Source organism: Mobula hypostoma, chromosome 17, assembly GCF_963921235.1.
Source record: "Mobula hypostoma chromosome 17, sMobHyp1.1, whole genome shotgun sequence".
NCBI lineage: Eukaryota > Metazoa > Chordata > Chondrichthyes > Myliobatiformes > Myliobatidae > Mobula > Mobula hypostoma.
The window spans coordinates 48,801,299-48,827,127 of NC_086113.1; the positions used below are offsets into that span (position 1 = coordinate 48,801,299).

The following is a 25,829-nucleotide window of genomic DNA, read 5'->3' on the forward strand; positions in this document are numbered from 1 at the left end:
GTTTTTAAATTGAGGGATTGATTAACCAGGAGTTAAGGAAGACCAGTGATAATGCTACTGCATCAATTCTGGATGAGAGCAGGCGAACAGGGACTCAGGGCAGCAAAATCTAGCATTATATTTCACTGCAAACATGTATTTTCTTATTGGGAGGACAAAGTTTCTTAGCTGGTGTAACTGAAGTAAATACATCTTACCCACATATTATACTGCAAAATTATAGACAAAATCACTTTGGACAGTCAGTGCCTTTTTCTCAGGGTGGAAATGGCTAAAATGCGAGGGCATAATTTCAAGGTGATTGCAGGAAAATATGGGTGGGATGTCACAGGTGGGTTCCAGGGGTGAAAGTAGGGGCAGAAACATTAGGGACAAACACAGCAGTTCAGGCTGTATCTATGGAGAGGAATAAACAGCTGATGGTTTGGGCTGAGATCTTTCATCAGGATTGGAAAGGAAGGGGCAAGAAGATGGAGGAGGGGAAGGAGTACAAGCTGGCAGTTGCTAGGTGAAACCAGGTGAAGAGGAAAGTAAGCGGGTGGGGGAGGCAGAATGAAGTGCAAATCTGGCAGGTGATAGGTAGAAAAATGATAGATAGAAAGGACTGGAGAAGAAGGAATCTGACAGGAGAGGAGTATGGACTATTGGAGAAAGGGAAGGAAGAAGGGCACCAGAGGGAGGTAATAAGCAGGTGAGGGGAAGAGAAGGGGTAAGAGCAGAGATTGTTACAATGAGCGAAGGAAGCAAACCCAAGTGCAGGACACAGGCACAGAGATACAGTTTGGATGCTCAAGAACAGCAAACAGGAGGGATCTTGACACGGAGGCCTGATATGGAGCTTTGACTCAGAGAGATGGAGTCTCATAGGTAAACCTTGAAACTGGAGCTAAACTTAGAACAAACGGTTCTAAGCAATTGGGAAACGTAGTTATCTCACAGGAAGAAAGACCAACGAACTGGCGACTAGTGGTTGTGATGCCGGGGTTCTTATACGGCAGTTCTTGATGGAAACCAGGTGTGCTGTCATCAAAGTGAATTAGAAGTAATTGGGAAATAAACTGTCAGAACCGTGGCACAATCAATGGAAATTAGGAGCAAGATAGGGAATAAACCAGGGGTATCCGACCTTTTACATTCGAGGCGTCAATTTTTCACTCATGACTTCAGATGCACCATACAACTCTTGTATCCCCATTCAATTCTTGTAAAAATATGTTAACATAGAACTCGGTGTGAAAAATCGCATCTGAACTCGTTCGTGAAAAAATTGACGCATGGAATGTAAAAGGTTGTCCACTCCTGGAATAAACGATCGGGACCATGACAGAGACAGAATGGGGAGGCATAAGAGAGAAGGGGAGGGGGAAAGATTCTTTGTGCAGATTTGCTCTGTTTGCAACAGGTGGCAATTCCCAATGGTCACCTATTTTAATTCTACTTCCCATTCTGACATGTCAGTCCAAGGCTTCCTCTACTGCCACAATGAGACAATTCTCAGGTTGGAGGAGCAACAACTCATATTCCATCTGGGTAGCCTGATACCCAATGGCATGAATATCAATTTTTCTAACTTTTGATCATTTCTTCCCCCCACCCAACCCACCCAATAAAGGGGATAAACTTTTCAGGTTATTGGAGGAAAATATAGGGAGAAGTCAGAGGTTTTACACAGAATGTGTTGTGTACGTGGAATGTGTTGCTGGGTGCTGTGTTAGAGGCAGATACATTCGAGACATTTAAGAGAATCATAGATAGGCACATGGATGAATGAAAATGGAGGGCTATGAGGGAGGAATGCATGAGATTGATCTTGGAGAAGGTTAAAAGGTTGGGACAAATGAAGATTCAGCAAGCAAGATGAAAGTAATGATACAGCTTATATCATCGGAAAAGCCTCACATGGCCTTTATCCTTGGTTTGATTCTACTGTGCTCCTGACGCCAGTGCAAAGTTTGAATAACAGTTCATGGAATCTCATTGAAGTGTGAGTGCAGTACATTGCGAGACATGGAGAGTTATTTTGTCAAAGAGTGATGGAGGGGAGGCGGGGAACAGAGTTGTGAGTAGGAAGGTGGTGTCCAAGAAATGAAAACTCATATTTCGACACAGTAGCACATCCTAAGGCACTTCATGCTCATGTAGTCAAATAGAAAGATACATTAACCAAAAAAGATGGTTGAAGTGATCATTTTCTAAAGTCGTTGAATCAGGCAGCACAGAAACAGGGCCCACCATGTTTATGCCAACCATCAAGTACTATACTATGCTAAACTAATTCCGTTTAGGAAGCTCCTTAGAGGAAGAGTTGGAAGGGCAAAGATTAGGGAAGAAATTGGGGAGATTAGGCACTAAAGTAAAGACACTCACACAAATGAAGAGGTGAAGGCACTGTGGGAATGCACATGGCCAAAATTAATGAAAGGCAGAGTACCCAAAGGGCTGTGGAACTTCAAGAGATGACAAAATCAGGGAATGTTGAAACTATGGAGAAATTTGAACTTGTTTCCCAGACTCCACCCTTAAAAAAACATCTCAGTTCACCCTAAATCTCTGTTTAGTTTTCTACAACACACAATAGCTCCTCACCCACCACTTCTGCAACCATCTTCGTTTCCAGATTTCTTAAGGCCATGCAGATAAATCCCTTCTCGACCATCTCCCTTTCCCTTCCCATATTTTTATAGGGTAGTTATTGGATTGGTATCCATAGGCTTGGGCTATTGATCTGGAGTTCCATTCCTTCAATGGCAACTGGGGAATGTAAATTCACGTAGCTGAAAAACCTGTGGCAAAAGAAGTTAGTATCAAGTGACACAGAAATGATCAGAGTTGCACTGAACCATCTGATTCAAGATGAGGAAAGGAGGTTAATCAGACCTATCCAGTCTGGCCTATATGACATGATACAGACATATCGTTAACCCTTAAATACCCCTGAAAATGGCCAAATCCATAATCAGTTCAACCCTAATTAGAATTGACAAAAAAACCCTGCCTTAGCGAGTTACCTAACAGCTGATGAACCCCTCCATTGTCCTGTACACCTGCAGTGCATTCAACCATAGTTATCACTGCTACATGCCCAGGATCTTTTTACCTCACCATTTCAATCTCCCCCTTTTAGGCTCTCCTTAATTCATATTGTTGGTCATGCTTCACTTGCTTCTTACCTCCATGGTAATTTGTCATGAAATGGTCCGGGAAGCTTACCTGTTTGAAGCAATGAAAATGTATATCTGGCTCTTTGGATAAAGTATTTTAACACCTCTTAAAAAAGACTATGAACAGAGTTAATGTTTCTTGAGAGTTATGGAGAATATTAGTGGATGAATAATTTAAACTAGAATATCAAATATTGTCTCCAAAAAGGAGAAATCAGCGTGGCTTGCTACTTCTTCATTTTACACAACTGGCAAACTTAAACAAATTGTTTTTTTTTCGCTCTGGTAAACCCAACCATAACAACAAGCAAATATGAGCAGGCTAGGTGGCAACAAATGAAGGTATCCCACTTCCGCAGAACTGATAGTCTAGTGCCCTACCCTTCTTAATCCCTCTTTATATCATAACTTCAAATGATGTTGTAGAGGCTCAGTTTACTGTTACTGGATTCAGTTTGGAAAAAAGAATGCCTTGCATATCAGTAGATGATACATCCAAATCAACAATGAGGAATTAGCATTGTCAATGAGACTGTCTGCAGGAGTTTCTGCCAAATTACATTCTTGCCATGCATTCTTTTGGAAATCAATTACATCAGCTCAAAATGATTTCAAGCTCAAAACTGAGGCTTAAATACAGGCCAAAAAGGGGTGTGTATGCTCTTATAAAACAATATGCTTGGACCTGGCCAGTTTCCTTGGAAGAATCAGTGGAGTTCCATCTAATTGTGCAGACCTTCAAAAAAAAAGTTGATTATCTTAAGCATAGTTTAAATCTTTTAAATCGCTTTATGTCTTTAACTTACTAAGAACGCGGCTGCTAATTTTCTTTGCTAAGTAATTGGCTGTGTGTAGTTTTATATTGTAATTTTAAGTAATTTACAATCAGGTTGCGGGAATTATTGGACAAGGCTGATTAAGGTATATTTTTTGATTAAAATCATTTTCAAATGTATTACTCAATACACTGCTAAGTATATGTTACAAATACTAAGGGAGACTTTTTGTGCATTTTTTCAGTTACATTCAGAAAATCAGTCCAAATTGTAGAGATTTATATGGAATTTCAATGTTCAGCATACAAGAGTTAAGACAATAGCTTGAGAGAAGGAGGTATTTTCTAAATCTGTGGAATTTTGAGTTAACTTGCACTGAAATAGTTGTTCGTGGTCAAACTAGTATCATCACTTCTCACCCCACTAGCAAGGTCATTAAAACTGGTCATAGTGCATTGTTCAGTTAAATTCATAGTAGCTTAATCACAAAACAAGAGAGGTAATTTGTTGAAGGAAACTGGGACCATTTGTGTTATTTACTGCCAGTTTGCCTTTGCAATTACTAGGAGAGGAAATAGGAGTGGGTTTTGGAGAGTGTTGCATTAATAATGAAATGCACATGTGGCTTTCTAGTGAAATCTGCAAAAGTCCTAGATTCCACTAGAATTCAAGATACTAGTGGATCTCCTGTGGTGAGCCTGTAGATAGATGAGCTTTATTAAATGTGAGCCTTTTAAATCCCAATACGAACTAATGTTTTAACTCAGAGCACAGACTTGTTCACATTGCATAATCGCCCCCATTCCGCTTCATCTTTCCTTCCCATCTTCATTTGTTAGGATTTATTTTTCTCTCTCCTAAAAGAGGGCAGATTTTTTACAAAATTGTTTTACTGCAGAAAGTTGATCCAAACTGTTTCTTGGTAGAGAAATCAATGTTCAAAGTTCAAAGCAAACTTATTATCAAAGTACTTACATATATGTCACCATATGTGACCCTGAGATTTATTGTCTTGTGGGCATACTCAATAAATCCATAGACTGATCAAAACAGAATCAATGAAAGACCACACCAACTTGGGAGTTCAAACCTGTGCAAAAAACAACAAACTGTGAAAATACAAAACAAAAGACAGAATATTAACAATAATAATAATAATTAAGCAGTAAATACCAAGAACATAAGATGAAGAGTCCTTACAAAGTGAGTCCATAGGTTGTGGGAACACTTCAATGATGGGGCAAATGAAATCCAGTGACATCCCCTTTGCATCAAGAGCCTGAAGGTTGCAGGGTAATAACTGATCCTGAGCCTGGTGGTGTGAATTGTAAGGCTTCTGTACCTCCTTCTTGATGGCAGCAGCGAGAAGAAAGTTTGTCAGCTTTTCATGTAGATCTGCTCAATGGTGTAAATAATTTAGTCATGTACCTGGTTTGATACAAGCCAAATAAACAAAAACCTATTGCCTGAATTTTTGGTTCTCTTAGTGTGTAGAGCAGCCTGTGCTTCTAACTTCAATTTACTGCTTGCAATTTACAAAAAAATAACTGAAGGCTAATTGCAAGCTTCCTGAACTTATTTACATTTACAATAAGATCTGTAGCCTGGTTCGTGTTTGAATTAATATCTGCTACATTCACATAACTCTATATTCACAGAATGCTTCTTAATGGAATCAAAATCACCCACTGTGCAAAAGCTTAGTTCCAATTTCCAGTGGGAAAATTAGGATTAGAACGAGAAATCTGAAGAGTCAGAAAGCCTTCAAATACATTTTCTAATGTCATTGATTTTAATCTTTTAAGTGCAACTTAAGACAAAAGAAAACCAACATACCAGGTAGATTTCATCTTGAGTTTAGATTGGAGGCAGGCCAGGATACACATCTATTTTCTGAACAAGTTCTTTAACTTCACGTATCTAATGTCCACTTTAAAATATAGAGAAATTACTAATTTAATCTTGCACCGGTTTCAGTGTATACACAAATATGAAAATTCTTGCAGGGACATGCAAATGTATGCACAGAAATCCTATGCATTAACATAAAATACTCTGCAGATGCTGGAGTCAAAGCAACAAGCACAACACACTGGAGGAACTCAGCAGGTGGAAACGATCAAAGTTTCAGGCCGAGACCCTTCGTCAGGACTGAAGAGGGAGGGGTCAGGGTCCCTATAAAGAAGGTGGGGGGGTGGGAAGGAGAAGGCTGGTAGGTGCAAGGTGAAAAACCAGTAAACCAGCAAATTATCCTCCGCAACTTCCGCCACCTTCAACAGGACCCCACCACTAAGCACATCTTTCCCTCTCCACCCCTCTCCTCTTTCCGCAGGGATCGGCCCCTCCACGACTCCCTGGTCCACATGTCCCTCCCCATGGATCTCCCACCCGGCACTTATCCCTGTAAGTGTAGTGTTACACCTGTCCCTACACCTCTCTTGCCACCATTCAGGGCCCCAAACAGTCCTTCCAGGTGAGGCAACACTTCACTTGTGAGTCTGTTGGGGTCATCTATTACATCCGGTGCTCCCGGTGCGGCCTCCTCTACATCGGTGAGACCCGAAGCAGATTGGGGGACCGCTTCATCGAGCACCTCCACTCCGTCCGCCACAACAGACAGGATCTCCCGGTAGCCACCCACTTCAACTCTGCTTCCCATTCCCATTCAGATATGTCCATACATGGCCTCCTCTACTGCCATGATGAGGCTAAACTCAGGTTGGAGAAGCAACACCTCATATACCGTCTGGGTAGTCTCCAGCCCCTTGGTATGAACATAGAATTCTCCAACTTCCGGTAATTCCCTCCCCGTCCCTTCCCCCATCCCAGTTTCACTCGGCCCCCTCCTCCACCTGCCTATCACCACTCTCATGGTTCTGCCTCCTTCTACTACCTGTTGTGCTTTCCCCTATTCCTTCTTCATCTTTCCTGCCTATCACATCCCTGCTTCCACTCCCCCACCCCGTTACCTTTCCCCTTACTGGTTTTTCACCTGGAACTTACCTGCCTTCTCCTTCCCACCCTCCCCCCACCTTCTTTATAGGGTCTCTACCCCTTCCCTCTTCAGTCCTGACGAAGGGTTCCGGCTCGAAACGTTGACTGTTCATTTCCACCGATGCCGCCCGACCTGCTGAGTTCCGCCAGCGTGTTGTGCATGTTGCTATGCATTAACATGGATAGTGTGTACCATAAAAGTACAGATAAAAGCACATGCATACACACGTGCTTATAGATTCTTTCTGAATGGAAAGACATGACCAAAATACTCAAAAGACCATGATTACTGATTAGTCACCATGTTTGAAATATATCAGCCAAAATATAAATGTAAGATCTTCTGCAGATGCTGGAAATCCAGATCAACTGACACAAAATGCTGGAGGGACTTAGCAGGTCAGTCAGCATCTACGGAAATGAAAGTCGACATTTCAGGCTGTGACCATTCTTCAGGGCTGGAAAGATAGGAGGAGAATGTCAAAATAAAGAGGAGGGGGGAGGGGAAGGAGGACTAGCTAGGAAGTGACATGTGAAGCTAGGTGGGTGGGAAAGGTAAAAGCTGGAGAAGAAGGAATCTGATAGGAAAGGAGAGTGGGCCATGGGAGAAAGGGAAGAAGGAGGTGAACCAAAGAGAGTTCATAGGCAGGTGAGGAGAAGAGATAGGACGTCAGAGTGCTGAATTGGGGGGGGGGGGGTGAGGGAGAAATCGACGTTCATTCCATCAGTTTGGAGATGACCTAAATGGAATATGAGCTGTTCTTCCTCCAATCTGACAGTGGCCTCATCATGGCCAAAGAGGAGGTCATGGACCGACATGTTGGAACAGGAATGGGGATAGTAATTAAAATAGCTGGCCGCCAGGAAATTCTGCTCCTGGCGGATGGGGTGGAGGTGCTCTACAATACAGTCGCACAACTTATGTTGGGTCTCACCAATGTGGAAGAGGCCGCATCAGGAGCATATACAATAGATGATATGCTGAACCATGATTAACCACGACCGATTTTCGACATTAGCACTCCATCCACTTGCATCATAATGAGTGGAGAGTTGTACCAAACTTGGCTGGTGGGTGGTTGGAAGGGAGGTGTTACAGCCATCTTCTGTTTTCAAGTACTGGGAGGAGATGTCAGAGCTCAGCCATTAGGAGAAGCTGAGGAGAGAAACTGGCCTCATTGATGAATGAGCTTCAGGGCACAGCAGGGTTTGAAGGGACTGGGAAATCAGGAGATCAAATTGTCAGGTTACAGAGTCAGGGCTAGGGCAAGTGTGGTTAGGAAAGTGCAGAGTTTGTGGTGAGGAGCTGGGAATTTGGGATCAACATAGAGGGGAAGAGAGTGGGTGAGATGGTTGATGCAAGATTATGGGCTCGTGAGACAGAATATGGCACTGGGAGAACTTGTGTAACCTGGACTGCCCAACATTAGTAACTCCTAGCACAATGATCCAAGCTCCCACAATGCTTCAAAATGAGCATCACACAGTACACAGTTCCCATGGTGGGGGAGTCTAGGACAAGAGGGAAAAGCTTCAGGATAGAGCGGCATCCATTTAAAACAGAGATGCTGAGAAATTTCTTTAGCCAGAGGGCGGTAAATTTCTGGAATTTGTTATCACAGGCAGCTGTGGAGGCCAGGCCGTTGGGTGTACTTAAGGCGGAGATTGATAGGTTCTTGGTTGGACACGGTGTCAAAAGTTACTGGGAGAAGGCTGGGGATTGGGCTGAGGAGGAGACTAAAGGGTTCAGCCATGATTGGATGGTGGAGCCGCCTCGGGGTACAAATGGCCTAATTTTGCTCCTGTGTCATATGGTCTCTTATGGTCTAAACATATTATGTGTGATTGTGTAAGATTTAGTGTTATCTGTGAACAAACAAAATAAATGTCTCTTTCTGTCTTTGTGCACTAATGCAGGATATATTCTCAGTTGCCACCTTATTAGGTCCCTCCTACATGTAATAAAGTGGCCACTGAGTGTACATTCATGGTCTTCTGCTGCTGTAGCCCATCCACTTCAAGGCTCAGCATGCTCTTCTGCACACCACTGTTGTATCATGTGGTTATTTGAGCTACTGTTGCCTTCCTGTCAGCTTGAGCCAATCTGCCCATTCTCCTCTGAACTCTCTCATTAATAAGGCATTTTGCACCCAAAACTGCCATTCATTGGATGTTATTTTTGTTCCTTGTATCATTCTCTATAAGTTCTAAAGACTGCTGTGCATGGCAATCTCAGGAGATCAACAGTGTCTGAGATACTCAAATCACCCCATCTGGCACTAACAATCATTCCATGGTCAAAGTCATTTTGTCCATATTCTGATGTTTCGTCTGAACAACAACTGACGCACTTGACCATGTCATTATCTGCGCGTGATGGACAGATAAAGAAATATTCCCTTTATTTGTTCCTTAATAAAATTCCATCTGATTATGGTATAAAAAAGATGCACAACTTAAACCACACGTAGGAGCTTGCTGTGTTAAAATAGACTACTCTACTTCCCACATAATAACACTAAAAAGGAATGGAATGGCTGTAGAGCACATTGGCTCATTTGAGGAAACAGTATATAAACACAAGACTTTCTTTCCTTCCAAAATATTTATTAACTGTTCTAAAGCATGAAATTAATGTGCCTCAACAAACTGAAAGTGAGCATGGGAGTGATTTCACCAAGAATACATTCAGTTGTCATGATGAAGTTTTGTTTCAGTGTCGCTTGATATTATTCCAATTAACAGTGAATTTTTTAAATGATTTCTGGCAACACAGATTAAGATATGGGAGGAATTTGGAAGAAAGAATCCAAATGCAATTGGGCAGCAGGAAGGAGATCATACAATACAATAATGTTTGCAACTTTTTCCCATGTACGAACTACGGCTTATAGAGTCATAGTCAGCAAGCACAGAAACAGGTCTTTTGGCCCAGCTGATCTATGCTGATCAAGCTCTCCATTCAGACTAGTCCCATTTAGGCCATAAATCCAAAAGATATAGAAGCAGAATTAGGCCATTCAGACAATTCATTCTGCTCAGCCATTTGATCAAAGTTGACAATTTGTCCACATTTGACATGTAGCCTTCTAATTCTTTCCTCTCCATGTACCTGTCCAACAGTGTTTTAAAAGTTGCTATTGTACCTGCCTCAGCTACATCCCCTGGCAATATATTCTACAAACTTAACATACTGTCTTTTATAAAGTTGTCCCTCAATTTCCCATTAAACCCATGCCCTCCAATTCTTGATTCTCCAATTCTGGGGAAACACGAAGTGCAAAAACCCTATCTATGCCCCTCAAGATTTTCTGTACCTCTATAAGATCACTAGATTAACACATCCAAAATGTCGGAGAACCTCAGCCGGTCAGGCAGCATCTACGGAGATGAATAAGCAGTCAACGTTTCAGGTTGAGGCCCCTCATCAGGACTAGAAAGGAAGGGGGAAGAAGCCAGAATAAGAAATCAGGGGGAGTGAAAGAGTACAAGCTAGAAGGTGATAGGTGAAACCAGGTGAGGGGAAAGGTAGATGGGTGGGGGAGGAGGGATCAGGAAAAATCTGGGAGTTGATAAGTGGAAAAGGTAAAACGCTGAACAAAAAGGGGATCTAATAGGAGAGGAGAGTGGACCATGGAAGAAAGGGAAGGAGGAGGGACACCAGGGTAGGTGGTAGGCAAGCGAGTAGAAGAGAAGAGGTAAGAGGGGAGTAAAAATGGGGAAATGGAAGAAGAGAAAGGGAGAGGGAGGAAAATACTGGAGATTAGAGGAATCGATGTTCATGCCATCAGGTGGGAGACTACCCAGATGGGATATTAGATGTGTACAATCACTTCTCAATCCCCTACGCTCTAAGGAATACAGCCCTAGCCTGTCCAACCCTCCTCCAATAACTCAGTCTCTTGAGCCCTGGCAAAATCCTTTTAAGTCTTTTAGTCACCTTTTCCAATTTTTGTATTGCGGTGTGATCAAAACTGAACACCGTACACAAAGTGTGGCCTCAAGTGAATTGCACAACTGCATCACAGCTTCTCAACATTTATACACAGTGCCATTAGGTTGCTGAACAAGGGCTAAATTATGTAAATAGGCAATGGGTACAAGTACAGGAACATTTTTCTGTACCTAAGTTAATTTTTGTATTTAAAGTCTGAAGTAATAATGAATGAAGTGTTTGAAGCAAATGGTCAATCAAGCATATGGAACTTACAGATTGATCAATTGTTAGCTAGTTTCAACAAGCTTGGGGTCTGAACTTTACCTGTTTTCTTCAATTAGTTTCAGGTATTCAGTTTGCAAGTGACTTGTGCCATGTTTCACTGTAGGAGCTGAGTTTAAAATGGGTGCTCTTTCTTCTTCCATCATTATTCTGGGCTAAGTTGTTGCTCCATTAGCAATCCAGGTGCCAGTGATGTCAGCCAGCTTATATCTCACTGGGGCATAGTTCGCTAATATCTGAGAATAGATTGTGGAGTGTGGGAGTGAGGTACACAGTGTAGCATGAATGGCAGGTTCATCAAGACAGTAAACCAATGGTGTAATCTAAACTCAAGCTGAGTCCAATTCCATTTAAAAACATAAAACTTTGATAAAAAACCAACTTTGATCTCAGTGCTATTCAAGTTTCCAGAGACAACTGGATTTGAGATTTGCTGAGAATTAAAATTGGTTGCAAGTCAGCCAAGAAATTCCCTCCAGCTTGTTGAATTCTGTAGATAGTCTGCAATAATTAGATGAAGATGAATTGTGTATACACTACCAGAAGAAAGAACTGCAAACAGACTTATCCTGTTGGATACCCAAAGCATGGGCAAACTCCTTATCAAATTGCTCGTGGTTATAATTCATCACATTTCAACTCAAGAAAGACTGATCCCTTTCATAACTACAAATGGGATTCAGAAACTATTCAGAGAATGGCCAGTATAACTAATATCAGTGAAAAAAGAAGTCTCTTAATCGGCTATTACCTTCTCATTACTGTTAATAAATGTTCAAGAATTCTGATCACATCCGTATAACATTGCATGCAAAGTATGAAGGATGTAGAAATCCTGTCTATATTGCCTGAATCAATTTGCACTTAAGAGCAAATATTTGAAATTGGCCAAACCTTTTGATTTATTCATGGAATTTTAAAAAATGAATAGGTCATCTTCATCAAGGAGATTTAGGAAATAATTTTATTAATCAGTTTTTTAAATTGTCATTTACGTGGTCAATTAGTGGACTTAGATCGCAAATTAATGCCAGATAATTAATTGAAAACTCCACTAACATAATTATTCCTTTGCTGTGGTTGGGTGAATTGGTTAATTGCAGGCTAATCATAATTTAGTGTAAAAAGCCAATTGATCAAGTACTTCTGATATATTGGCAATGAGCTCTCATCTTTATTTCTGAATTTTAATCAAGGAAGAGGTCAATACTGTATGGGCAAGGAAATACAACTGATATATACTGTACACATTAGGTACCTTGTGTACCTAATTAAGTGGTGGCTGAGTGGATTTTCATGGTCTTCTGCTGTTGTAGTCCATCCACTTTAAAGTTCAACATGTTGTGCGTTCAGAGATGACCTTTGATTACAAACTTATCTGGTTTGTTTACTTAGTTAATTGGTTTTGATTAATAATTTAACCAGATCAGCACAACATTGTGGGCCAAAGGGCTTCTTCCTGTGCTCTACTGTTCGATCACTGTTATATCGTGTGATTATTTTAGTCACTGTTACCTTCCTGGCAGCTTGAACTGGTCTGGCCATTCTCCTCTGACCTCTCTCAGTAACAAAGTGTTTCTCCCACAGAACTGCTGTTCACTAGATCTTTCTTTTTTCACACCGTTCTCTGTAAACTCCAGAAACTATTGTACATGAAAATGCCTGGTGATCAGCAGTTTCTGAGAGATACTCAAACTATCCCATCTGGTACCATCAATCAATTCAATTCAAGTTTAATTGTCATTTAACCATACATGAATACCCATGAATACAGCCAAACAAGACAGCGTTACTCCAGGGTCAAGATACAAAACATAGTACCTATAGTCACGCACAGCACAAAGCACACACAGCACATACAAGATAGCAAACACATGTAAGACATCAGTAAAATACAACCACACAAAAAAATAGTCCAGACCCTGAGTCCATGAATGCCACAGAAATCTGCAGTCGACCTCAATACAGCTTGTCCTCTGCTGAGTGAATACTGGGGGTGGCGGGTGGGGGGGGGCAATACCAACTCCAGCCAGGATGCCGCACCACATTGCCACTGGTGGAGCATGCCAGCTTCGCCACTTCTCTCCTGGTGGCTGTAAACAGGCGTTTCCACAGTAGAAATCCCACAGATAACATTTATTTCCTATTCTAATGCTTGACTAATCCTCCTGACTGGTTTGCCTGCTTTTATGCATTCAGATGCTGCCACATGATTGGCTGTATATGGATTTTAGTAAGGTAATCAACAAGTTAGGCTCATTCAGGAAGTCAGGAGGTTTGGGATCCAGGGAAACAAAAAGCAAAGGATAGCATTAGATGGAGCCTATTCTGCCTGAAGATTGATGACTAGAGGTGATCTGCCGGGATTTTTTTTTAGGACCACTGCTTTTTGTGATACTTATAAATGACTTGGATGAGGAAGTGGAAGGGTGGGTTAGTAAGTTTGCAGATGACATGAAGGTTGGTAGTGCTGTGAATAATGTAGAAGGCCAATGTAAGTTATAATGGGACCTTGACAGGATGCAAAGTTGGGCAGAGAAGTAGCAGATGGAATTTAATTGAGGAAAGTGTGAAGTGATTCACTTTGGAAGGTCAAACTTGATGGCAGAGTACAAAGTCAATGGAAGGATTCTTAGCAGTGTAGAGAAACACAGGGATCTTGGGGTCTAAGTCCATAGATCCCCCAAAGTTGCAGCACAAATTAATAGGGTGGTTAAGAAGACGTATAGTTTGTTGGCCTTCACTAGTCAGAGGATTGAGTTCAAGATCCACCAGGCAATGTTGCAGCCCCATAAAACCCTGGTTATCTCACTCTTGGAGTATTGTGTTCAGTTGTGATTACCTCTTATTGGAAGGATGTGGAAGCTTTAGAGTGTGTGCAGAGGAGATCTACTAGGATGTTGCCTGGATTGAGAACATGCCTTAGGAGAAAAGGCTGAGAAAGCTAAGGCTTTTTCACTTTGGAGTGAAGGAAGACAAGAGGAGACTTGATAGAGGTGAATAATGTGATAAGAGGCCACGACAGAGTGGGCACCTGGTCCTTTCTTCACAAGCTGGCAGCAGTTATTATGAGAGGACATATTTTAAGATGATTGGATGAAAGAATTGGAGGGATGTCAGAGATGGTATTTTACAGAGATTGGTAAGTTTGTGGACCACATTTCCTGGGTGGTGGCAGAGGCAGATACATTAGGAACATTTAAGAAAGTCTTAAATGGAGGGTTATGTGGAGAGAAGGGTTAGATTGATTAGATTGATCTTGGAGTAGGTTGAAAGGTCAGCACAAGGTCCTTAGCTGAAGGGCCAGTACCATGCTGTAATGCTCAATGTTCTATATTTTATGTGACCCTGAATCTGCAGGATCCATCCTTCTAGGTAGTGGTGGCCTCCAAGTGTGTTTATCTTTACATAGAGGGACTCCTATGGGTGATTTCCACCATACTGCATTCAACATCAAAATACTCTTCTAATGATCCACCATAGCTGCATGCAGAGTAGATAGAAACACTTCCTGTTCATAAAACATGCAGGTTATAAGCAATGCACATATAGGCCTGTACATGTGGGAAGACAGTAAATTCTACTGTTCAAGTTGTCCCCTATTCCAGTCTGAAATCCAATTAGATGAATTATGTCTTTGCAGAACCAGTGCCTGGAATAGCTGATCAATGCTGTGTGAGCAGCAGATTGGGAGAGATGGCAGAGATCTGCTGTGATTGCTTAAAGAGCTCCTTTGTAGAAGAAGTTGAGTGTCAATGAAGCTTTGTCCTCAATGGAGAGAACTTTCAGGACATGAGGGGAGGAGGGAACGTCGACTCAAACCATGAGAGGCCTACGTCGGGCATTTTCATGCCTTACAAGGCGCAGATTGGAAGTCTGTGTGGAGCCCCACTCCTCACACAGACACTAGAGCAATGTGTGGTTAAGTGCCTTGCTCAAGGACACATACATGCTGTCACAGCTGAGGCTCGAACTAGCGACCTTCAGATCACAAGATGAATGCCTTAACCACTCGGCCATGTGCCCAACACATGGAAATTGCCTTTTAAACTCACGAGAGAGCATAGGCCATCAACTTTTTGCTGTTGATGTTCCTGTAGCAGGCAATTTCTTTTTTACGAGGTCGAGTTGCTAGGTCCACGCTCAACTCAGCATGGATGGAAAGTGTGCCAGGGGAGCCAGCTGGGTTCAAGCTCAGGAGCCTTCACTCCGAAGTCCAGCGCTGATGCCACTACACCACCAGCCGGCAAAGAGAGCGAGTTCAAAGGTCTTCCTACAAAATATCGTTAACTTCTGGGATGATAGGCTTGTAAAATCTGAACCTGCAAATGCATTATTTATCAAATAGGATGAGCTAGGATCTAAATCAAAATAATCTGCAATAAAAACAGAATGGAGAGAGAGTACCTGTTTCCTAGGGTTGAAATGTCTAGTACCAGTGGGCATAGCCATAGTCATAGTCATAGTCATAGTCATACTTTATTGATCCCGGGGGAAATTGATTTTCATTACATTTGCACCATAAATAATAAATAGTAATAGAACCATAAATAGTTAAATAGTAATATGTAAATTACGCCAGTAAATTATGAAATAAGTAAGTCCAGGACCAGCCTATTGACTCAGGGTGTCTCCAAGAGAGGAGTTGTAGAGTTTGATGGCCACAGGCAGGAATGACTTCCTATGATGCTCTGTGCTGCATCTCGGTGGAATGAGTCTCTAGCTGAATGTACCCCTGTGCCCACCCAGTACATTATGTAGTGGATGGGAGACATTGACCAAGATGGCATTCAACTTAGACAGCATCCTCTTTTCAGACACCACCGTCAGAGAGTCCAGTTCCATCCCCACAACATCACTGGCCTTACAAATGAGTATGTTGATTCTGTTGGTGTCTGCTACCCTCAGCCTGCTGTCCCAGCACACAACAGCAAACATGATAGCACTGGCCACCACAGACTCATAGAACATCCTCAGCATCGTCCGGCAGATGTTAAAGGACCTCAGTCTCCTCAGGAAATAGAGACGGCTCTGACACTTCTTGTAGACAGCCTCAGTGTTCTTAGACCAGTCCAGTTTATTGTCAATTCGTATCCCCATGAATTTGTAATGCTCCACCATGTCCACACTGACCCCCTGGATGGAAACAGGGGTCACCGGTACCATAGCTCTCCTCAGGTCCACCACCAGCTCCTTAGTATTTTTCACATTAAGCTGCAGATAATTCTGCTCACACCATGTGACAAAGATTCCTACCGTAGCCCTGTATTCAGCCACATCTCCCTTGCTGATACATCCAACAATGGCAGAGTCATCCGAGAACTTCTGAAGATTACAAGACTCTGTGCAGTAGTTGAAGTCTGAGGTGTAAATGGTGAGGAGAAAGGGAGACAAGACAGTCCCCTGTGGAGCCCCAGTACTGCTGATCACTCTGTCGGACACACAGTGTTGCAAGCACACGTACTGTGGTCTGCCAGTCAGGTAATCAAGAATTCATGACACCAGGGAGCATCCACTTGCATCGCTGTCAGCTTCTCCCCCAGCAGAGCAGGGCGGAAGGTGTTGAACGCACTGGAGAAGTCAAAAAACATGACCCTCAAAGTGCTAACAACAGGAATTCTGCAGATGCTGGAAATTCAAGCAACATACATCAAAGTTGCTGGTGAACGCAGCAGGCCAAGCAGCATCTATAGGAAGAGGTGCAGTCGACGTTTCAGGCCGAGACCCTTCGTCAGGACTAACTGAAGGAAGAGTTGTGCACATCTTAAGCACATCTTTCCCTCCCCCCCCCCTCTGCATTCCGCAGGGATCGCTCCCTACACAACTCCCTTGTCCATTCGTCCCCCGCATCCCTCCCCACTGATCTCCCTCCTGGCACTTAGCCGTGTAAGCGGAACAAGTGCTACACATGCCCTTACACTTCCTCCCTTACCACCATTCAGGGCCCCAAACAGTCCTTCCAGGTGAGGCATCACTTCACCTGTGAGTCGACTGGGGTGATATACTGCGTCCGGTGCTCCCGATGTGGCCTTTTATATATTGGTGAGACCCGACGCAGACTGGGAGACCGCTTTGCTGAACATGTACGCTCTGTCCGCCAGAGAAAACAGGATCTCCCAGTGGCCACACATTTTAATTCCACATCCCATTCCCATTCTGACATGTCTATCCACGGCCTCCTCTACTGTAAAGATGAAGCCACACTCAGGTTGGAGGAACAACACCTTATATTCCGTCTGGGTAGCCTCCAACCTGATGGCATGAGCATTGACTTCTCTAACTTCCGCTAAGGCTCCACCTCCCCCTCGTACCCCATCTGTTACTCATTTTTATGCACACATTCTTTCTCTCACTCTCCTTTTTCTCCCTCTGTCCCTCTGAATATACCTCTTACCCATCCTCTGGGTCACCCCCCCCCTTTGTCTTTCTTCCCGGACCTCCTGTCCCATGATCCTCTCGTATCCCCTTTTGCCTATCACCTGTCCAGCTCTCGGCTCTATCCCTCCCCCTCCTGTCTTCTCCTATCATTTTGGATCTCCCTCTCCCCCTCCCCCTCCAACTTTCAAATCCCTTACTCACTCTTCCTTCAGTTAGTCCTGACGAAGGGTCTCGGCCTGAAACGTCGACTGCGCCTCTTCCTATAGATGCTGCCTGGCCTGCTGCGTTCACCAGCAACTTTGATGTATGTTCCCTCAAAGTGCTCGCTGGCTTGTCCAAGTGGGCGTAGACACGGTTCAGCAGGTAGACGATAGCATCCTCAACTCCTTGTCAGGGCTGGTAGGCGAACTGGAGGAGATCTAAGTGTGGCCTGACCGTAGGCCAGAGCAGCTCCACAACAAGTCTCTGCAGGGTCTTCAAGATGTGGGAGGTCAATGCCACCGGTCTGTAGTCATTGAGGCCGCTGGGGCGTGGCGTCTTCGGCACAGGGACGAGGCAGGACATCTTCCACAGCACAGGAACCCTCCAGAGCCTCAGGCTCAGGTTGAATACATGGCAAAGTACTCCACATAGCTGAGGGGCACAGGCTTTGAGCACCCTGGTACTGACACCATCCGGTCCTGCAGCCTTGCTTGGGTTGAGACATTTCAGCATGCATTTCAGCATGCACTGAAGATGAGAGGGGGTAGACTCAAAGAGAATTTGAGGTGTAAGCTTTTCACTCAGAGAGTGGTGGATGGCTAGAATGCGCTGCCTGGTATGGTGACAGAGGCAAATACATTAGAGTCTTTTGGATAGGCACAAGGATAGAAGGAAGATGGAGGGGCATGGTATGGGTAGGAGGGATTTTATTGTTTCTTGATTTGCTTTTTAGCTGGGTCGACACAACATTGTGGGCCGAATGGCCTGCTCCTGTGCTGTACTCTTCTGTGTTCTATGTTCTAAAGCAGAAAATCGGAGAACACTGGACAGGTCAGGCAACATTTCTGGAAAGAGACGCAACTAAAGAGATCCTAAATCCTCTTCCAGAAATGATAGGATAAAGCTTCATCACAGAAGGCTCTTTGCAGATGGCCCAAGGTGTCTAAGCTACCTTCAGGGGCCAGGCATGGCTATAGTCATGCCTCCAGTAAGGGAGTCACCCCCGTGAATGACTGAACATTGATAAATAAAAACATTCCTTCTTACTTGTAGAATACTCTGTGAGATGTGAATGATGTTTGAGCAGTGTGCAGATATCTGTGACACTGTCCACTCAGGTCTCCTAATGCCAATGGGTATCCCTTTAAATAGCAAGGAAAACAATATACTCCTGATTTCAGTGAGACCACTCCACGTCAGACATTGTGAGCTTTAAGTTCCAAGTTACGCCACATTGGGCAGAAACGTGTGGCACATAAATAGAGGCATTTGTAAGTACAGATTCAATGCCATGAGAAGTTCAGTTGGGCAAATGCAGATTGAATATGCCCAGCCCAGTATGAGATAGGTATGATTTCACTTGGAAGTTATTTCAAGCTCTTTCTACACCAAATAAAATTGGATTGGAGCTGACTGCTTCACACCAAAGAAATCTGCTCTGCTCCAGCGCCACTACCTCTTCTTTTCCAGTTCTCATTTTTGAACAACAGGCTGCCTTTGAAACATCAACCTGTCTGGCCTGCTTTTAATTTTGAATTTTTCCCTTCTTCAGGGTTTGTTTTTAATCTTTTTACTTCTGATTCCAGTCACTTTAATCAGTACAGCTGGTTATAAAGCCTGAAATTTCCACTGCCTCTGTCTGACATTTAAATTGTTGCAGTTATGATGATAAGAACAGAATTGTTGCTCCAATGTATAATACAGGATATTACAGTACATAGTCTTGCTCCATTATCAGGATTGTATCCATTATTAAAGAGCATAGGAAGTTTGTAAAATACATTACATTGTTTTTCAGGATTTTGTAATAAACCTGAGGTACCACTGGTATAACTTTGATTAATGTGGTTAAAATGTCCGGTATATTTTGTTATGTTTTGTAAATTTAAAACATTAAACTAATTGGAAGGAAGACGGGATTTTGAAATATTAGTCTAACTTCGTTCTTTTACTTTAAGCGAGGCATGGCCGTGTCACATGGTAACGTCATGACAAATGCAATTACGTATTTTTACATAGAATCTGTAGTGAATTATTTAAGTTGAACAAGAATGCTTAATCAACAACATTTACAATATGTCCAAACACTACTGAAACATTAAATACACAACACACTTCTTATAATTGTTCTGACGTGAGATTGCAGGTGCTGGGATCTGGGGCAACTGAAAAGGTGCTGGAAGAACTCAGCAAGTCAGACCACAGCTATAAGTGAAATGGACAGTCGATGTTTCGGGTCGAGACCTTAACCGGTCCAGATGAAGGATCTTGAACTGAAGGATCTTGAATTGATTGTCCATTTCCTTCCATAGATGCAATCCGACCTGCTGAGTTCTTCTAGTGCCTTTTGAGTAGATTATAGCTATACTGCAAAGCTGTGTTGATTGCCACTAATTGTCGCGCATGCCGTGTTATCACAAACGAGTGTTAACATTGCCATTGTATTCCAGGACTGAGAATCTGTTGCATTTGCATGCCAGATCTCCTAACTCCGAAGAATGGAACTGCAAGTTTTTTTCACCTACTTCCTAGGATCTCAGTATTAGATTTAATTTGAGTCCTCTCCTGCACACAGTGGGCATTTCAAACCAATGCTTCTGCTCTTCGGTTGTGCCTTTTCTCTTCTCTAAACCTTAGTATGCCTGACAGAGGAGCAACTGGGCTTTCACCTTGATTTACCTGTGAATATAAACAAAGTTGTGAGCTGACCCCTCAGCTTTTGGGACTAACAGAAATGTTACATTCAATGTGTGCAGTGGAGCAGTTGACAAAACCAGATAAGCCCGTCAATGAAAGTGGAAAGACATGAAGGTAGGAGGGACCACCCTGCTCTACTTATCACCATTTAACAGAAGTCTACTTCACCTGAAGGAACTAAGTAAGCACATTAATTTCCTCATGTTACTGAAATATTATCCACCTTTTCTGTGCCTCTATGACCCAAAATGTTAACTCAGACTCAGTTTCTCTCTCCACAGATATTGCCCAAACTGCTGAGTATTTTTAGTATTTTCAGTTTTTATTATCTGCTGTCCATTGTGCAGATCTGAGAGCTCCATTCTGTGAATAAATAGATCCTGAACTTTGGCGTCTATTATAATTTGGCAGAAGTTGTTTCTCTTTAGTTTTTGCCTCTGAGTTGCTAGGTTGTTGCTTAGTTGGTGCAGGTCCCATTTGACCCAGATGTAACTGCATACGGGAGGCGGTCTAAACACTTCAGTGCTTTGTCAGAAGGCTCCACATCAAGTAACTTATGTTGCTGCCCTGAAAATGCAGGGTTAATGTAAGCTGGAACTCAACAACAAAACAGTAATTACTTAAAATAGAGGTAATTATTCTAATAATTACCGAGTTATAAGGAAACACGGCAGTTGCTGACCATTGAGAGAAATCACTTTCTAAACTGTTTTTAGCAAAACAGGTCCTGATGGAAGGTCTCAGCCCAAAATGTCAACTGTTTATTTCCCTCTGTAGATGCTGCCTGAATTGCTGAGTTCCTCCAGCATTTTGTTGTGTTGCTCAAAAATTCCAGCATCTGCAGAATCCCTTGTGTTTCTGTTTTTTTGTGACAGTGGTTAGAAATTAAATATTGGATAAAACATCAGATTCCCTGATTCTTTGTGAAAGGACTCTCTTGCACAGCCTGTGGAAAGAGCGGACATGGCCCTCATTTTGATATCTCAAGAGTAAAATGGTACCTCAGAAATTGCAGCATTTCCCAAGCAATGGTATTTCACTGCAAATCTAAGTGTTCTAATGGCAGAATAGTGAGCCCAGAAACATTTGAGTCGGAGACAGGAGTGCCGGCCGTCTCTCCTATGACACTGTCACATCTTAAATAACAAAAGGAAAGGATATGTTTAAGATGTTCATTCATTAGTGCAGCGTTGTAAGAAATAACACCTCATAGCTCCATTCTCCTTAATAAAGATGTGGAGAGTTTCGTGTTTACCACAGGAACACAAAGAAACATGCCCTTTGCTTCAAAGCAGTGAGAGAGGGAACAGTTGTGATAACAACAAAAGCCACACAGCTAATGACCACTACACAGCAGCTTGCTGAATAAAACCTTACCAAGAGGCTAGCCGAAGAACATAGAATATTTGCAATAAGCCTGGCCTGTTGTATCTGAATCAATGAAAGCTTTGTGGAAAGAGGTCAGTCCGGGGGTGAAACTTAAATGCAAGGACTGTGGGAGGTGAAAGCAACATCCCCTTATTCAAAAAAAGTATCCTTTCATTTGAGGATTGATCCAAAATACATCAGAAATGAACCAGAATGTCTCCCTTTTATAAATTTGTGCAGTGGACCTGAATATTGCCATGTTATTTTACCTCATCATTATGTACTGTTCAGATTTAGTGACCGGAAATGAGATATCTATAATTGCTGCTGACTGTAAAATAAATTCTCTGCTCACTTGGTTCTAGGAGAGAGTCAGCTTGAGACCCTGTGCATCAACAGAACCTTTCACCACATCATGTGACTCCATTGGGTGGGGGGGGGAGGTGCATGTGTGAATAGAATACAAATATCCTTCCCCCATAACAGGTGGAAGTGTATAACAACCAGCCAAGCCACACCCTTGCCTTTTCTGAGAAACAGATTCAGTGTGCTTCAGACATTCAAAAATAAGCTTTATTTTATTCAATCACTGGAAAAGAGATATAAAAAGTTAAAAAAAAAAGGCTCAATGGTTCATTTATTATCAAAGTATGTATGCAGTATACAACTCTGAGATTCATCTTCTCCAGATAGCCATGAAACAAAAAAAGCCATGGAAGTCATTCAAAGAAAAATATTAAGCCTGCCTCTGCACAAAAAAAAACAAATCTTGCTAACGGCAACATGATCAGCCTCCCCCTCCCCCCACGCGAAACGAATCTTGTAAACAGCAACATGAACATCAAACCCCAAACTATCAACAACCACCGGCCCCCCCGCCCCCGGACAAAAAAATCCTAGCAAATCACACCAACAAGGGAGAACGGACAAAAGCACAGAATGCAAAAACCATAGAACTGAAAGAGACCAATTTGAAATACAGCCTTTTGTCCAATCCATAAGTCGTAGAACTCCAGTAAATCCTCCAAAAGCATCAAGGTAGAAAGGGACCATTTGAATGCAGTGGCCTTCCAATATCTGTCACACACAGATACCTTATCCAGCAGCAGTGAGAGGTCAGTCACAGACGTGATAGTCAGCACTGACAATTGCTCGCTTCCGTATTTGCCTCGATGTTTCAATCTTCCTTTATGCTTTAATCGGCAACAACAAAGCACTAGATCCCTCACTCGATCTCCAAACTGTATGTTGCAGGCTCCAACAGTTCCAGAGATATATTTAAGATAAAAAGAAGACATAGAAGAAGTGAAATTAACAGTTCTGTGGACTATCTAGAAGATGTTGCCCGAGGAGGCGTTCATTGGCACCATCTCCACAGGAAATATTGGCAGCGCCAGCATTTACTGTCTCTTCCCTTTAATTGCCCCTGAACTGAGAAACTGATTACAAGTCAACTATATTGATGGGTCAGGAATCACGTGTCACCAAGGCTGATTTCCTTCCCTAATGAAAAGATTTCAGTGATGGCCCGAGTGCGGAGGGAGAGACACAGACACAGAATGAACGGTTACTGACTTTTAATAAGAACGGTTCAAAGCAAAGGAAGACAAGAAATGCTAGGCCAACAGGGCCACGAACTAAAAACTCTCAAACTAACTAAAAACTATTACCATCACTGCTGCTCAAAAGTGGTAACCGAAAACTAAATTAATACCGCTCCTTTAACAGTGTCTGTCTAAATCACTAATCTTCTTTCCCAGAGTGCATATTAAGGTAAGCAGGGTATGTTGTTGTCACTGTGATTTGATCAAGACTTGACAAGACTGAAGCAAGATGAAGAAGGGAGTTAAATACAATTACAAAGAGCCCTTAAGTGGTTGGAATGCGCGCATTCTCACGTGCATGATTGATATTTTCATTCAGCTGCACCCATGACAGCACCTGGACTCCATAGTTATGACACCGAGATGACGTCGGTGAGTAGGATGGGTTTTTACAAACTGATAGTTTCATGGTCGCTATTACTGCCAGTAAATTTATTGAATTACTTAAATTTAGATTCCCATCCGTCATGAACTGTTTGAACTTTGGTATCCAAGTCATCTAAATGCCAGTCCAGGAACTTGCTCTCTATACAACTGGTTCTCAATTTAAAATCTCGCACCTTTCCAGAATATAATAATTAAAAAACTAAATCACATGAATAACTAAAAACATATAACTTAAAAATATATAAATTTGATGATTCCCCCCCACCCAACTTAAAGGAACAGGGAAGTAATGCACCAAGGTTTCAAATGGCATGGGATGGGGTATTATTGCAAATTCGGGCTTCCACCATTAACTGTACGAAAACAGTCCAGTTGGTGAAACCGTGGCAGATTGTTGACTGCAACTTAAGAAGGTGAGGACATGCCAATGTTTCTCTGTGAAGTGTTGGCTAACCTCTGTTGTTTCCTCAGGAGGGGAGTTTACTATAAATGAAGCAGTTTTGAAATGCAGAAACTTAAGTAAGAAACATAGCAACTAAGTTGAGCATGGCAAAACCTTGCAAACAGCAAATACAAACTAAGGAAGGCTAGAAATGACGTTGCACTTTCTGTGTGTTTGAAGAAGGCAGTGAAACTGAGAGATACTGGTAGAAGATCAAGGAATCAGAAGTCAGTGTAGCTGAAGCTCCAAGGCCAATGGTAGGGCAAAGGGAGGTGGGGTCAGCTTTAAATTAAAATTTATATTGTTGTTAAATGGAATCAGGGAGAGTATTCATATCTTGCTCAACACTCACATTCCTTTTGCTACTATGATTTTTACAGATCAGTAACTGCAATCAAAAATATGTTGCCTTTTCCCATGTTGGGGAAGTCAAGGATGACGTTGGGGGAAACAACAGCATCATTGTAATCAGATACTAAAAATTCCTCTCACGTGTACAGTCATGATGTGAATGAGTCATAATTCTCTGTGAACCACTGGGTTCTGTCCACTCCATGAAACTGGAATATAAATTAAGGTTACTATTTCAGAGAACTCAATGAGGACATTTTTATCTGACGCTCTGGGACCAAAATATTCTGAACCTTTCCTCAATGTGAAACATATATTTGTCAAATCAAATCTCTCAGAAGCTTTATCACAATCAGGTTTAATATCACTGACATATGTCGTGAAATTTGTTAACTTTGCGGCTGCAGTACAAAGCAGTACATAATAAATAGAGAAAAATAATGAATTACAGTCAGTCTGTATATATTAAATAATTAAATTAAATAAGTAGTGCAAAAAATAGAAATTAAAAAGTGGTGAGGTAGAGGGTTCAATGTCCATTCAGAAATCGGATAGCAGAGGGGAAGAAGCTGTTCCTGAATCGTTGAGTGTGTGCCTTCAGGCTCCTTCACTGCCTTCCTGACGGTAGCAATTAAAACAGGACATGACTTGGGTGATGGGGGTCCTTAATGATGGATGCCGCCTTTTTGAGGCATCGCTCCTCAAAGATGTCATGGATGCTACGGAGGCTAGTGGCCATGATGGAGCTGACTAAATTTACAACTTTCTGCAGCTTATTTTGATCCTGTGCAGTAGCCCCTCCCCCATACCAGAGAGTAATGTAGCCAGTTCGAACACTCTGCACGGTACACGGTACAAATTTGCGAGTGTCTTTGGTGACATATCACATTATGGCTAGAAGGTATAAATTTGAAGTGGAATAAGCGTCTTAGCCAATACTTATCCTCCAACCATTAATGTCTCTGGTTTCTTGTGTATAAATAAGGTGCTGATTGTCATGGATATAAACACCTCAAGGACACAAAACTGTGTGTGAAGCATTCTGAGATCTCCTTAGCATTAACACACTGAATGCAAGTCTTGCTCTAAGCACAGTCATTTCTTCAAGAGGCTATAGATGGAATGGAAACATACAACACATCACCAGCTTTATGGAATTAAATGATCAGAGGAGGCAGCCAGCTGTTTTGGCTATTTTATTGGATGAACAAATGCACAGAGGCTCGTCAATTTGAAGCCTCTCTCCTTCCA

At 42.3% G+C, this 25,829-nt stretch overlaps 1 long non-coding RNA gene across 2 annotated transcripts in view; it reads right to left on the bottom strand.

Annotated features, from left to right (window-relative positions):
• Nucleotides 1–25,829, bottom strand: part of LOC134357734 (uncharacterized) — a 71,628-nt gene that overhangs the window by 38,681 nt on the left and 7,118 nt on the right. The window contains exons 2-5 of one of the 2 annotated variants that reach the window (XR_010020714.1): nt 11,193–11,386; nt 5,774–5,867; nt 5,138–5,332; nt 4,913–5,027 (exon numbers count right to left, since the gene is read on the bottom strand). This is a non-coding gene — a long non-coding RNA (uncharacterized LOC134357734). Of the gene's footprint in view, nt 1–4,567; nt 5,028–5,137; nt 5,333–5,773; nt 5,868–11,192; nt 11,387–25,829 lie in introns of those variants that run through there. The other variant, XR_010020715.1, reaches the window with a different exon arrangement.